Below are 15,050 nucleotides of genomic sequence, written 5' to 3'. Positions count from 1 at the left end.
ACAGTCTTTAATTTCCAGAATTTCTATTTTTTTTAAAAAATCGATCTCTTTGGAAAAATTTTTATTCATACTCTGAATTTTTTAATTTTTCTAAAATTTGTTTTGGAGGCTCCAATGATCCTCCCACCTTGGCCTCCCAAAGCGATGGGATTCCAGGCATGAACCACTATGCCTGGCCATTTTTTTGTTCTCTTTATATTGGTTTTCAGCTATCTGTTGGATCTCCCTGAGCAATTTTATAATCAATCTTTTGAATTCTTTGTCTTGAATTTCAAAGATTTCATTCTGGTTTGAATTCATCACTAGAGAATTTATGTGATCTTTTGGGGGTATTGTAAAACTTTGTTTTTTCATATTACCAGAATTATTTTTCTGCTTCCTTCTCACCTACATAGACTATTTCTTATTATTTTTGAAATCATTTTTTTTCAGCTGGGGTGTTTTCCCATTGAAGAAGATGTGACATTAATATATATAGTTTATGATCACCTAGGTTAGACTCTGGGTTCTTTCAGTGGGAGTCTGCATAAATTCCTTGGTTATAGAGAATTTTTGTGCAATGGCTTTGTCAGATGCTGCTTGTAGTAGTGATGTACTGGGTGTGACAGCAGATTCACTGTCTCTTGTGGGGTCAGAATGGCAGAGGTCTCATTCCCCAATTGTGTGCACTTTTTCCTCCCCAGTATTTTTTTCCACTAGATTAAACAATTCAGTCTTCAGGCAAGTAGGAGGTGTTCACAAGTAAGAACTGGCTGTAGCTGAAGCAGATGGGTATATTCAATGCCCCAATGGTGGGCAAAAGTCCCAGCCCTTACAGAGGTAGCTGGGGGAGCTCCTAGTGAAACGTGCTGCAGTTTTCACAGAAGGAAGGGAGGGAGCCCCCTCAGCTCCACTACCAAGCTGGAAAGAAAGCATTCCACCTCCCCCATCATGCCCCTGTCCTACTGTTCCAGATATTAGATTAGAGAGATACCTCTGTCCATCTGAAATAATGCCAACATTCTATGTACATAAAGAGTGGAACTACATCTCTCTTGCAGGTGTGAACCCAGGGGTTATGCCTCCCATGGGGATGCAGTCACCCTGAAGTGCTCCAAAAAAGTTGTCTACAGGTGCACCTGGGCTGAGGTCCTGTGGGAGAAGCCCTAGCTGTGTCTGCAGTGGTGGGCAAGGGGGAGAAGAAGTCACTTTCTCCAAGTCCCTTCATAAGCACTTGGGTTGCTCAACTGCTGAGACAGAACCACAGACTTCCCCACTGAGCCCAGCACCGTGTCTGTGCCTTTGCTGAAAGATACTTTCTACAAGCGAGAAGTTCTGGGACACAGAAAAGCCTGTAGGTAGTCTGGTAAACATAATTTTAAAAATAGAATTTTTAATTTAAAAAAACTGTAGAAACACTGAGAACTAATTTAACTCAAAACTAAATCTGGGCTATTACAAAATTTGAATAATTTAACCTTGGTCCTAAACAAACAAAAATATTATGGTAACTTTTTTTGTAATTCAATTATTGATGAAATCATATAAAATTTTATCTTGAAATTGAAGTATTTTCTTATGATGTCATAGCTATAGTTATAAAAGCTATCATATAAATATACTTTTTAGTGTCCATGAAAAGCATAGTTCAATCTACTTTTCTTTCTTTCAACAATTTTGACTATCTAAACTAAATATTTCTACTCTATGCACCTAACAACTGAATGATTTTTAAGTCAGTTAATCTTTCAAGCCTTATAAGGGAGGGGAAAAAGAGAAAATAGTATAGAAAAATGAGAGGGAGCCAGCTTTGAAGAAATAGCTAATTATTTGCCTTCTGTAAGGAAAGAGAAGAAAATTTAGATGCAATAAAAGATACTTTGATGCATATGCATAAAAGAGAGAGTATCATACACATTTTGATATAATTTGGGTCCTTGACAATTTTATCAAGTTGTATAATAAAAAATTCTGCACTTATTAAACCTCAAAGTATGAAAACAACAAAGAAGGGGATGTTTTTCACATTAAACCAAATAATCTCTCTTTTAGGTAACACTTTTTTTTAATGAGGTTTTGTTCTTTCTATCTTCCAGTATCTACATTATCTTTAAAATGTTCAGCCAAAAGTTGGAGTTCATATATTGGGGCAACCTCTGAGTCAGTTTTTGCTTACATCTCATATCTACAATTTCAGACTTTCAATAATCAATGAAAATGTGGAAAGGACATTTGAGTATGTCAATATCAGAAGCTAATCTTAAGTATTGTCTGAAAGTGCTGATTAAGGAGACAGTTTCTTATGTTTTGCATTTGTTTTACTAAAGAACATTTTAGGGAAGCAATTTTTTAGTTTGATTTGCATTTAGAAGCCTCTTCACACCAGTTAATCAGAGCAGACTATTAAACAGTCAGAATTTTGTTTTCTTTAGTTTTAAGGCATCTTTTAAAAAACAGTTTGTCCATATCAAAGCTCCCCAATATGGCCACTGTCATTCCCAATTTTTCTTGGTGAGAGTGTGCCAGTTTGAAAAATATGCAAGGAGTTAACATTACAATGAGAAAACAAAAATAAAATGGGTGTTTTTCCTGAAAGAGGTGCCATTTTAGCTCAAAAAGACCCCATGAGAACTGCAATATGTCTGTAAAAATGGTGCTTGTATGATCTGTGTCTCCAGAGTTTGGTTAAAGGACCAGTAGTCCCTGATTAGGGGCTGAAGAAACCTCCTGATGCTGGGCAGAAAAAACTAAAATACCAGAAGTTCTCAAGGACACAAAAACAAGACTGAAGAAGCCCTATAATGACCTGGGAGAAAGTTTGTCCTAAGGACACTTGTCTGATAAGAAATTTTCTGAGCGTCTCAGTTCCCAAGGCTAGCTTGAGGACAGACTTATTGAGCCAATGTCCCTTCCCTTCCTGTAGACCCTTCATCTTACAAACAAACAACATTGATGAAACTAGACAAGCATACAGATAGACAATGAATTAGACAAGCAGGTATTAGATACTAGAAGAAAAATTCACCAAAGAATAATAAAAATCTGTTCAGATAACCAAAAATCTCTCAAGGGAATTTATTTCTAGGAAAACAAAATGAAGCCAATCCTGATGGGCTTCAGTGAAGTAGTAAGAGCCCAATTCAGCATAAATTTCCTTTTCAGCCACAGGCATGTGGCAACTTAAGCAGATAGAGATACAAGGGATCTCAGATGTGCACACTGTTACTCACTAAGGATCCCAGTCCAAGGCAGTGAGAGTCTCAACTGAACCTTACTCGAATCTCCAATTCTGTCAAGACCCTTCAACCAAAGACCACCAAGGACACATTTTAGTTAAACAAGTTGAGTTTGTTGCTCATCACAGCATGAAAAATCATACACCATGGGGAACTGTTGGGTGTCTCAGTAAGAGGATGTTAAAGATAATCTATTATAGGATATGGGCTTTTTGAATTATTTTGGAGACAGTCAAAGAAAGTGGAGGTTAGCTTTAGATTAAACGCTGTCAGTAAGCAGTGGTAATTTTGTGATTGGGTGTTTTATGGGTGGCACAGTCATCTAGATTTTGTCTGTACTTAGACAAAATTATGAAGGAAGCCTTGTTTTGTTTGATTCACTTGTCATAATCTCAGAGTAACCTTGTCTGAGGTTGTTTTCTGTGACATTGTTTATGTCCAACAGGATAACAAAATGGCCTGGCTGTGAGTGAGGTCTAACTGTGAATATCAGATCAGTTCTGGACATCAGGGTCAGCTTTTACTTGATCAGTGCCATGTATTATTCAATATGCTGGCACATAGTGATAAACAAAGTCTCCATTCTCATGGAGCCCAAATTTCTGTGGTGGAGATAGGCACAGAAATAAAGCTGGATAAGGAAAAGAGGAAATATGAGGGTGCAGTACTATGTTAAATAGAGTGACCAGGGAAGTCCTCTATAAGAAGAATACATTTGAGTGTAGATGGGAAGAAAGTGAAAGAGTAAGACATGGGTATTGAAGGTAATTCCAGGTAGAAAAAACCTGGAATGATCCATGCAAAGACCCTGAGTGGGGCATATACTTGGTGAAGACCAAAAAACAAGACAGTGTGGTTAGAATGGAGTGAGTGAGGGGGAACATAGTAGGAGATGAGATCAGAGAGTTACTGTGGACATTGTAATATCTTTGACTTTCCTCTGCAGTGGGTTGGGAAGCCATTAGTGTTTCTGAGCAAAGAAATGACATGACTTATGTGTTAGAAGGAATGGAAGGCACTTGATTTTTTTTATAGGCTGAGGAAAAGAAATAAGTAGAAAGAAAGGCTGTGGATACAGGAGGAAAGAAACAGAGAGAGAGAGACAGAAAGAGAGAGAGGTGGAGGAGGAGGAGGAGAAAGAGGAGAGAGAATTTTCATAGATGTGGAATTTTCATAGATGTGCTTTATCTAGTTGAGGAAGTTCCTTTTTATTCTTAGTTTATTGAGTATTTTTATAAGGAAAGGGTAGTAGATTTTGTCAAATGTTTCCCTGCAGGTATTGAGATGATCGTGTGATTTTTGTTTTTTATTCTAATGATATGGGGATTACATTAGCTGATTTTCAGATATTGAGCCAACTTTTAATTCCTGGGATGAAGCCTACTTGGTCATATTGTACAGTGTTTTTATATGTTGCTGGATTTAGTTTATTAATATTTAGTTGAGTTTTTGCACTTATATTCGTAAGAGATACTGGTTTTTTGTTTTCATATCTTGTGATGTTTTTGCTTTTGGTATCAAGGTTATACTGGCCTCATAGAATTAGTTCGAAAGTGTTCCCTTCTCATCTATATTTTGATAATTGTTGTGAAACATCGATGTTCTGTATTTTTAAAACATTTGGTAGAATTCAAAACCATATGAGCCTGAGCGTTTTTCTGTAGGCAGTTTTGAAAATTAATTCAATACCTTCAAATGTTATATACATCTATTCAGATTTTCTATTTCTTCTTGAGTCAGTGTTGCTAGTTTGTGTCTTCCTAGGAATTTTTTCCATTTCATTTATCTAATTTATTGGCATAAAATTGTTCATAATATTCCTTTATAATCCTTTACATTTCCATAAGACCAGTAGTAATATCACCTATTTTGCTTTTGGTTCCAGTAATTGAGTCTTCTTTATTTTTTTCTTGGTCAATATAACCAAAGTTTTTTTCAATTTTGTTGATCATTTCCAAGAACCAGCTTTTGATTTCATTGATTTTCTCTATTGTTTTTGTATGTTCTACTAGTTAATTTCTTCCATATTCTGTATTATTGGTCTGTTTTCTTGCCTTGGGTTTGATCTGCATTTCTTTTTACAGTGTGTTTTGTGGAAGATTAGGTTATTGATTTGAAGTAATTATTTTTTCTTAATATAGTCATATACAGCTGTAGTTTTCTCTCTAAGTTCTGCTTTAGCCACATCATATAAGTTTAAGTATGTTGTGTCTTCATTTTCATTCCTCTGAAAATATTTTCTAATTTCTGTTTTGATTTCTCTTTTGGCTTATTGGTTGTTCGAGAGGATATTGTTTAATTTTCACATATTTGTAAATTTCCCATATTTCTTTCTCACTGATTTCTAATTTCATTCCATTGTGATTGAATAATATACTTTGTATTATTTCTGTTCTACATTTTTTGAGGTATGCACTTTATGGCTTAGCATATTGTCTATCACATAGAATGTTGTATATGTACTTGAAAAGAATATATAGACCTTGGTTGTTAGGTGGAGTGTTCTATAGATGTCTGTTAGTTCTAGTTGGTTCATAGGGTTGTTCAAGTCTTTTATTTCCTTAGGTCACCTTCTGTGTAGTTTTATACATATTACTAAAAGTGGAGTATTGAAATCTCCAGCTAGTTCATTGGAAGTGCCTATTTTTTGCTTCATTTTTGTCAGTTTTTGCTTCAAGCACTTTAATACTCAATTGCTAGATGAATATGTATTTATAATTGCTATATCTTATTGATGAATTAACCCTTTTATCATTATAAAATGTAACATTTTATGTCTAGTAATACTTTTTGTTGTAGCCTATTTTGTCTGATATTAGTGTAGCCACTACAGTTTTCTTTTGTTTGCTAAATGTGTGACACATCCTTTTTCACTTTTTTATCTTCAGTGTATTTGTATCTTTGAATTTGTAATGTATCTCCTGCAGGCAATATATAGTTGGGTCATTTTTTTGTTTGTTTATCCACTTTGACAACTTCTGCCTTTTGGCTGGATTATTTAATCCATTCACCTTTAATGTTATTATTGATGTAGTTGGATTTTTATCTGCCATTTTATTTTTTGTGTTCCATGTTTTTGTGCCTTTTTTTCTCTAGTCCTCATTTTCTGCTTTCTCTTGAATTAAATAAATATTTTCTAATGCAGCATTTTAATTTCTTTAATGATTATTTCACTATGCATATTTAAATTATTTCCTTAGTGGTTGCTCTAGAGCTTACAATGTACATTTACACTTCTCAGAGTTAAGCTTGGTTTTACACCAATTTAATTCCAGCGAGATAGAAAAATGTTATTCCTACATAGCACTGTTTCACTTTCCCCCATTTTGTGGTATTATTGTTATACATATTATACCTATAAGTGTTTAAAACTCAACATTGCATTGGTTATAATTGTTATTTTGTATAATTTTATGTCTCATATGAATTGAAGAACAAGTATATAGTTTTAGTTTTTGTTATATTAACTTTTAAATTTCATCAATTTTTGTTCTCCTCATTTGTTCTTTTGTATGTGAGTTACCATCTACACTTAATTAGCTCAATACACATTTTTCACCCACTCACCTCCTTGGTGCTGCAACTGTCAAATGTATTACATTTCCATATGTTATTGGCCCAACAATACATTTTATTTTTTGTTTCTTATTTTTATTTATTTTTGAGACAGGGCCTCACTGTATCACACAGGCTGGAGTGCAGTGGTATGATCATGGTGCACTGCAGCCTCAAACTTCTGGGCTGAAATGATCCTCCCACCTCAGCCTTCCAAGCAGTGGGGGCTAAAGGTGCATGCCACCATGTTCAGCTAATTTTTAGATTTTTGGTAGAGATGGGGCCTCACTTCGTTGCCCAGGCTGGTATTGATCTCCTGGGTTCAAGCAATCCTCCTGTCTTGGCCTCCCAAAGTGATGGGATTATAGGTGTGAGCCACCATGTCCAGTCCCAAGAATACATTATATACATAGTTTTATCAATTTTTTTCTTACATCAGTCAATAGAAGAAAGAAGAAAATAATATGCACTCATACTATCTTTTTTATTTACATAGTTACATTTATTAGTGCTTTTTATTTGTGTGTGTGTGTGTGTGTGTGTGTGTGTGTGTGTGTTTGAATTACCATTTGCTCTCAGCCTGAAGAATCTGCTTCACTACTGGTCTGTTAGCAATAAATTCTCACTACTTGTTTACCTGGGAATGTCATTATTTTGACTTCATTTTTGAAGTAGCTTTTCTGAACACAGATTTTTTGGCTGACAATTTTTCCCCGTTTGGCCTTTGAATATGTTATCCCAATCCCTCTGGCTTCAATTATTTCTGCTGAGAAGTCATTTGTTAATCTTACTGAGTTTCCCTACACATCCAGAAAGCTCAACAAACTCCAAGTAAGATAAACAAAAAGATATCCACAAACAGACACATCATAGTAAAAATGCCGAAAGCCAAAGACAGGGAGAAAATCTTGAGAGCAGCATGAGAATAATTTGTCTTATAGTCAGAATAATTTGTCTTATAGTCAGAATAATTTGTCTTATATGCTTTTGCATATTGTGTTATTTTTTTTCTGTGTTACTATAACAGAATATCACTGACTGAGTAATTTATGTTTAAAGAAGAGAAATTTATTTCTCACAGTTCTGGAGGCTGAAAAGTCCAACTTCATGGTACCAGTATCTTTCAAGGACCTTCTTTATGCACCATCCCATTATGGAAAGCAGAAAGGCAAGACAGCATGTGCATGAGAAAGAGAAAGGCAGCCAAACTCATTATTTTTATCAGAAATCCACTCCCATGATAACTATCACACTCCTATGATAATGGGATAATGGCATTAATCCATTCATGAGGGCAGAACCCTCATGACCTCCTCATCCCTTCAAGGTCTCATCTCTCAATATTGTTGAAGATTGGGTTTTTAACACATGAACTTTAGGGAACACATTCAAACTATAGCTCATATGGATATCCAGTTGTCATATCATGTACAAGGGATCCTCAGCTAAACCCATCAAATTCATTTGTATATTTAGGATTTATATTTTTCAGTTTTAAATTTTCCTTGTGATTCTTTTTTATCTATTTCAAATATCTGGAGAAATTCTTCTTTTAAAATCTATTTTTTATTACTTTTCCCTCTCCTTTCTTGAGCATTGCTATGAAGAAATACCTGTCACTGGGTAATTTATAAAGAAAAGAGGTTTATATTGGCTCACAGATTTTTTTTTAATTTTTAATTTTTGTGGGTACATGGTAGGCTTAAATATTTATGGGGCACAGGAGATGTTTCAATACAGGCATGCAATGCATAAAAATCACATCATGGAGAATGAGATATCCATCCTCTCAAGCATTTACCCTTTATATCAAAAAATCAAATTTTACACTTTTAGTTTTTTAAAATGTATAATTAAATTATTATTAATTATAGTCACACTGTTGTACTATTGAATAATAGATCTTACTCATTTTTTTATTTTTGTTGTACCCACTAACTGTTCCACCTACCCTATTCCCCCACTACTCTGCCTAGTCTCTAATAACCATCCTTCTACTCCCTATCTCCGTGAGTTCAATTGTTTTAATTTTTAAATCCCACAAATATGTGAGAATATGCCATGTTTGTCTTTCTGTGCCTGGCTTATTTCACTTAACATAATGATCTCCACTTACATCCATATTGTTGCAAACGACTGGATCTCATTCTTTTTTATGGTTGAATAGTATTCTATTGTGTATATGTACCATGTTTTCTTAATCTATTCATCTGTTGATGGACACTTGGGTTGCTTCCAATTATTGGTTATTGTGAAGAGTGCTGCAACAGACACAAAAGTGCAGATATCTCTTCAATATACTGATTTCCATTATTTTTGGTATATACTCAGCAGTGAAAATGCTGAACCATATAGTAGCTCAATTTCAAGATTTCTGAGGAAGTTCCAAACTGTTCTTTATAGTGGTTGTACTAATTTACATTCCCATCAAAAGTGTACGAAGGTTTCCTTTTCTCCACATCCTTGCCGACCTTTGTTATTGCCTGTCTTTTGGATATAAGCCATTTTAACTGGGGTGAGATGATACCTTATTGTAGTTTTGATTCGCATTTCTCTGACGATCAACGATGTTGATGCTTTTTCATATGCTTGTTTGCCATGTCCATGTCTACTTTTGAGAAATGTCTATTAAAATCTTTTGCCCATTTTTTTAATTGGAGCACTAGATTTTTTGCTAAAGAGTTGTTTTTGCTCCTTCTATATTCTAGTTATTAATCCCTTGTCAGATGGGTAGTTTGCAAATATTTTCTCCCATTCTGGGGGTTTTCTCTTCCCTTTGTTGATTGTATCCTTTGCTAGGCTAAAGCTTTTACTTGATGTAATTTTATTTGTCCATTTTTGCTTTGTTTGCCTGTGCCTGTTGGAAATTGCTCAAGAAATTTTGGCCAGGACAAATGGCATGGAGAGTTTCCCCAATGTTTCCTTGTAGTAGTTTCATAGTTTGAGGTCCTAGATTTAAATCGTTAATTCATTTTGATTTGATTTTGGTACATGGCCAGAGATAGGGGTCTAGTTTTATTCTTCTGTATATGGATGTCCACTTTTCCTAGCACCATTTATTGAAGAGACTGTCTTTTCCCCAGTGTATGTTCTTGGCACCTTTGTTAAAAATGAGTTCCCTGTAAAAGTGTGGATTTGTTTCTGCATTCTCTATTGTGTTCCATTGGTCTATGTGTCTGTTTCTACGCCAGTACCATGCTGTTTTGATTACTATATCTCTTTAGTATAATATGAAGTCAGGAAATGTAATTCCTCGAATTTTGGTCTTCTTACTCAGGATAGCTTTGGCTATTCTGTGACTTCTGTAGTTTCATACAAATTTTAGGATTGTTTTTTCTATTCCTCTGAAGAATGTTATTGGTATTTTAATAGGAATTTCATTGAATCTGTTGATTGCTTTGGGTAGTATGGATATTTTAACAATATCAATTCTTGTAATTCATGAACATGAAATATGTTTTCAAATTTTGATGTCCTCTTCGATTTTTTTCATCACTGTTTTAATGTTTTTATTGTGGAGCTCTTTCTCTTTTTGGGTTAATTTTTGGTTATTTCATTTTGTTTATGGCTATTGTAAATGGGATTACTTTTTTTATTGCTTTTTCAGATTATTTACTGTTGTCATATAGAAGTTGTTAATTTTGTTACATAGGTATACATGTGCCATGGTGGTTTGCTGCACCCATCAACCCATCATCTACATTAGGTATCTGTCCTATTGCTATCCCTCCCCTAGCCCTGTACCCCCTGACAGGCCCCAGTGTGTAATGTTCACTTCCTTGTGTCCATGTGTTCTCATTTCTCAACTCCCACTTATGAGTGAGAACATGCGGTGTTTGGTTTTCTGTTCCTGTGGTAGTTTGCTGAGAATGATGGTTTCCAGCTTCATCCATGTCCACGCAAAGGACATTAACTCATCCTTTTTTATGGTTGCATAGTGTTCCATGGTGTATATGTGCCACATTTTCTTTATCCGGTCTATCACTGATGGGCATTTGTGTTGGTTCCAAGTATTTGTTATTGTGAATAGTGCGGCAATAAACATACGTGTGCATGTGTCTTTATAGTGGAATAATTTATAATCCTTTGTGTATATACCCAGTAATGAGATTTTTAGATCAAATGGTATTTCTGGTGCTAGATCCTTCAACCATTGTCTAAATAGTTTTTAATGGTGTTTTTAGATTTTTCCAAATTCAAGATAATATCATCTGCTAACAAGGATAACTTGACTTCTTCCTTTCTAATTTGGATTTCCTATATTTCTTTCTCTTGTCTGATTCCTCTAGCCAGGACTTTCAGTACTATGATGAATAACAGTGGTGAAAGTGGGCATCCTTGTCATGTTCCAGATCTTAGAAAAAAGACTTTCCATTTTTCCCCATTCAGCATGATACTAGTTATGAATCTGTCATATACTGCCTTTATTATGTTGAGGTATGTTCCCTCTTTCCCCAGGTTTTGAGGGTTTTTTATTTATTTATTTTATTTATTTATTTATTTTTCTTTCTTCTTTTTATTTTTTTATTATTATTATACTTTAAGTTTTAGGGTACATGTGCACAATGTGCAGGTTAGTTACATATGTATACATGTGCCATGCTGGTGTGCTGCACCCATTAACTCGTCATTTAGCATTAGGTATATCTCCTAATGCTATCCCTCCCCACTCCCCCCACCTCACAACAGTCCCCAGAGTGTGATGTTCCCCTTCTTGTGTCCATGTGTTCTCGTTGTTCAATTCCCATCTATGAGTGAGAACATGTGGTGTTTGGTTTTTTGTCCTTGCGATAGTTTTGAGGGTTTTTATCATGAAGAAATATTCAATTTTATGAAATACTTTTCAGCAACAATTGAAAGGATCATATGGATTTTGTCCTTTATTCTATCAATATGATGTATCACATTGACAGATTTATGTATGTTGAACCATCCTTACATTCCAGAGATAAATCTCACTTGGTCAAAATGAATGATCTTTCTAATGTATAGTTGAATTCAGTTTGCTAGTATTTTGTTGAGAATTTTCATAACAACATTCATCAGAGATATTGTTGGCCTGTGGGTTTTTTTTTTCCATATGCCTTTGTCTGGTTTTGATATCAGTGTAATATTGGCCTCATAGAATGAGTTTGAAATTATTCCCTCTTCCTCTATTTTTTGGAATAGTTTGAGTGAAATTGCTATTAGTTCTTTATATGTTTGGTAGAATTCGGCAGTAAAGCCAATGGGTTCTGGGCATTTCTTTCCTGGCAGAGACTTTACTATGGCTTCAATCTTGTTACTTGTTATGGGTCTGTTTAGGTTTTGGATTTCTTCCTGGTTCAATCTTGTTAGGTTGTATGTGTCTATGAGTTTGTTCATTTTTTCTACATTTTCCAATTTATTGACATATAGTTGCTCACAGTAGCCACTAGCCACTAATATTCCTTTGAATTTCTGCAGCCTCAATTGTAATATCTCCTTTTTCATATCTGATCCTATTTATTCCAATTTTCTTTCTGATATTTTAGTCAGGCTAAAGTTTTGTCAATTTTATTTAACTTTTCAAAAAAGTTTTTGTTTCATTGATCTTTTGTATTTTTTTATTTCAATTTCATTTATTTCTGCTCTGATCTTTATTATTTCTTTTTCTTTTACTAATTTTGAATCTGGATTGCTCTTGCTTCTCTAGTTCTTTTTAAAAACTTTTTAATTTTCATAGGCTATTGGGGAACAGGCAGTGTTTGGTGACATAAGTAAGTTCTTTAGTGGTGATTTGTGAGATTTTGGTGTACCCATTACCTGAGCAATATACAATATACACTACACACAATGTGTAGTCTTTTATCTGTCACCCCTTTCCCACCCTTTTCCCTTGAGTCCCCAAAGTTCATTGTGTCTATTTATTTATTTATTTTTTTGAGACAGGGTGTTTCTCTTTTGCCCAGGCTGGAGTGCAGTGGTGCAATCTTGGCTCGCTGCAAGCTCTGCCTCCCAGGTTCAACTGATTCTTCTTCCTCAGTCTCCTGAGTAGTTGGAACCACAAGCATATGCCACCATGCCTGGCTAATGTTTGTATTTTTAGTAGAGATGGAGTTTCACTATATTGGCTGCTCTCCAACTCCTGACCTTGTGATCCACCTGCTTCAGCCTCCCAAAGTGCTAGGATTACAGGCCTGAGCCACTGTGCCAGGCCTCACTGTGTCATTCTTAAGCCTTTTCATCCTCATAGCTTAGCACCCACTTATGAGTGAGAACATTTGATGTTTGATTTTCCATTCTTGAGTTAGTTTACTCACAATAATAGTCTCCAATCACATCCAGATCACTGTCAATGCCATTAACTCATTTTTGTTTATGGCTGAGTAGTATTCCATTGTGTGCGTGTATATACACACATATATATTGCATATATATGTGTATACATATGCATATATATTACAGTTTCATATATATATTACAGTTTCATATGTATATAATTACAGTTTCTTTATCCACTCATTGATCGATGGGCGTTTGGGTTGGTTCCACATTTTTGCAATTGTGAATTGTGCTGCTATAAACATGTATGTGCAAGTATGTTTTTTGTATGATGACTTCTTTTCTTCTGGGTAGATACCCAGTAGTGGGATTGCTGAATCAAATGGTAGTTCTACTTTTAGTTTTTAAGGAATCTCCACACTGTTTTCCACAGTGGCTGTACTAGTTTACATCCCCACCAGCAGTGTAGAAGTGTTCCCTGATCACCACATCCATGCCAACATCTACTGTTTTTTGATTTCTTGATTATGGCCATTCTTGCAGGGGTAAGGTTGTATTGCATTGTATTGCATTGTATTGCATTGTAAGGTTTCGATTTGTATTTCACTGATCATTAGTGATATTGAACATTTTTTCATATGTTTGTTGGCCATTTGTGTATTCTCTTTTGAGAATTTTCTATTCATGTCCTTAGCCCACTTTTTGATGGGATTGTTCATTTTTTTCTTACTGATTTGTTTAAGTTCGTTGTAGATTCTGGATATTATTCCTTTGTCAAATGTATAAATTGTGAAGATTTTCTCCCACTCTGTGGGTTGTCTGTTTGCTCTGCTGACTGTTCTTTTTGCTGTGCAAAAGCTCTTTAGTTTAATTAAGTCCCAGCTATTTATCTTTGTTTTTATTGCATTTGCATTTGGGTTCTTGGTCATGAAATTCTTGCCTAAGCCAATATCTGAAGGGTTTTTCAATGTTGTCTTCTAGAATTTTTATAGTTTCAGGTCTTAGATTTTAAGACCTTGATCCATCTTGTGTTTAAAACAGTGTCCTTTCCCCATTTTATGTTTTTGTTTGCTTTGTCAAAGATCAGTTGGCTGTAAGTATTTGGGTTTAGTCCTGGGTTCTCTATTCTGTTCCGTTGGTCTATGTGCCTATTTTTATACCAGTACCATGCTGTTTTGGTGAGTAAGACCTTATAAATAGTTTGAAATCAATTGGTGTGATGCCTCCAGATTTGTTCTTTTTGCTTAGTCTTTCTTTGGCTCTGTGGGCTCTTCTTGGTTCCATGTGAATATTAGAATTGTTTTTCCTAATTCTGTGAAGAATGATGGTGGTATTTTAATGGGGATTGCATTGAATTTGTAGATTGCTTTTGGCAGTATGGTTATTCTCACAATATTGATTTTACCCATCCATGAGCATGGCCTGTGTTTCCATTTGTTTGTGTCATCTATGATTTCTTTCAGCAGTGTTTTATAGTTTTCCTTTTAGAGGTCTTTCACCTCCTTGGTTGGGTATATTCCTAAGTATTTTTTTTTGCAGCTATTTTAAAAGGAGTTGAGTTTTTTATTTCATTCTCAGCTTGGTGCTGTTGGTGTATGGAAGAGCTACTGATTTGTGTACATTAACTTTGTATCTGGAAACTTTGCTGAATTCTTTTATCAGTTCTAGGACCTTTCTGGAGGAGTATTTAGTGTTTTCTAGGTAAACAATCATATCATCAGCAAACAGTGACAGTTTGACTTCCTCTTTACCGATTTGGATGCCCTTCACTTTTTTTCTATTGTCTCATTGCTCTGGGGAGGACTTCCAGTACTATGTTGCAGAGAAGTGTTGAGAGTGGGCATCCTTGTCTTGTTTCAGTTCTCAGAGGGAATGCTTTCAGCTTTCCCCCATTCAGTATTATCTTGGCTGTGTGTTTTCCTTAGATGGCTTTTATTACTTTGAAGATATGTCTCTTGTATGTCAATTTTGCTGAGAGTTTTAATCATAAAGTAATGCTGAACTTTGTCAAATGCTTTGAGACGCATCATTAGATTG

At 35.0% G+C, this 15,050-nt stretch overlaps 1 pseudogene; it reads left to right on the top strand.

The window, feature by feature from the left end:
* Window positions 1-559: 559 nt before the first annotated feature.
* Window positions 560-15,050, top strand: part of LOC129395227 (uncharacterized) — a 71,385-nt pseudogene continuing 56,894 nt past the window's right edge.

Source organism: Pan paniscus, chromosome X (assembly GCF_029289425.2).
Source record: "Pan paniscus chromosome X, NHGRI_mPanPan1-v2.0_pri, whole genome shotgun sequence".
NCBI classification, from domain to species: domain Eukaryota; kingdom Metazoa; phylum Chordata; class Mammalia; order Primates; family Hominidae; genus Pan; species Pan paniscus.
Note: the sequence above shows the minus strand (reverse complement) of the source record. Positions and strands in the feature narration are given on the sequence as shown.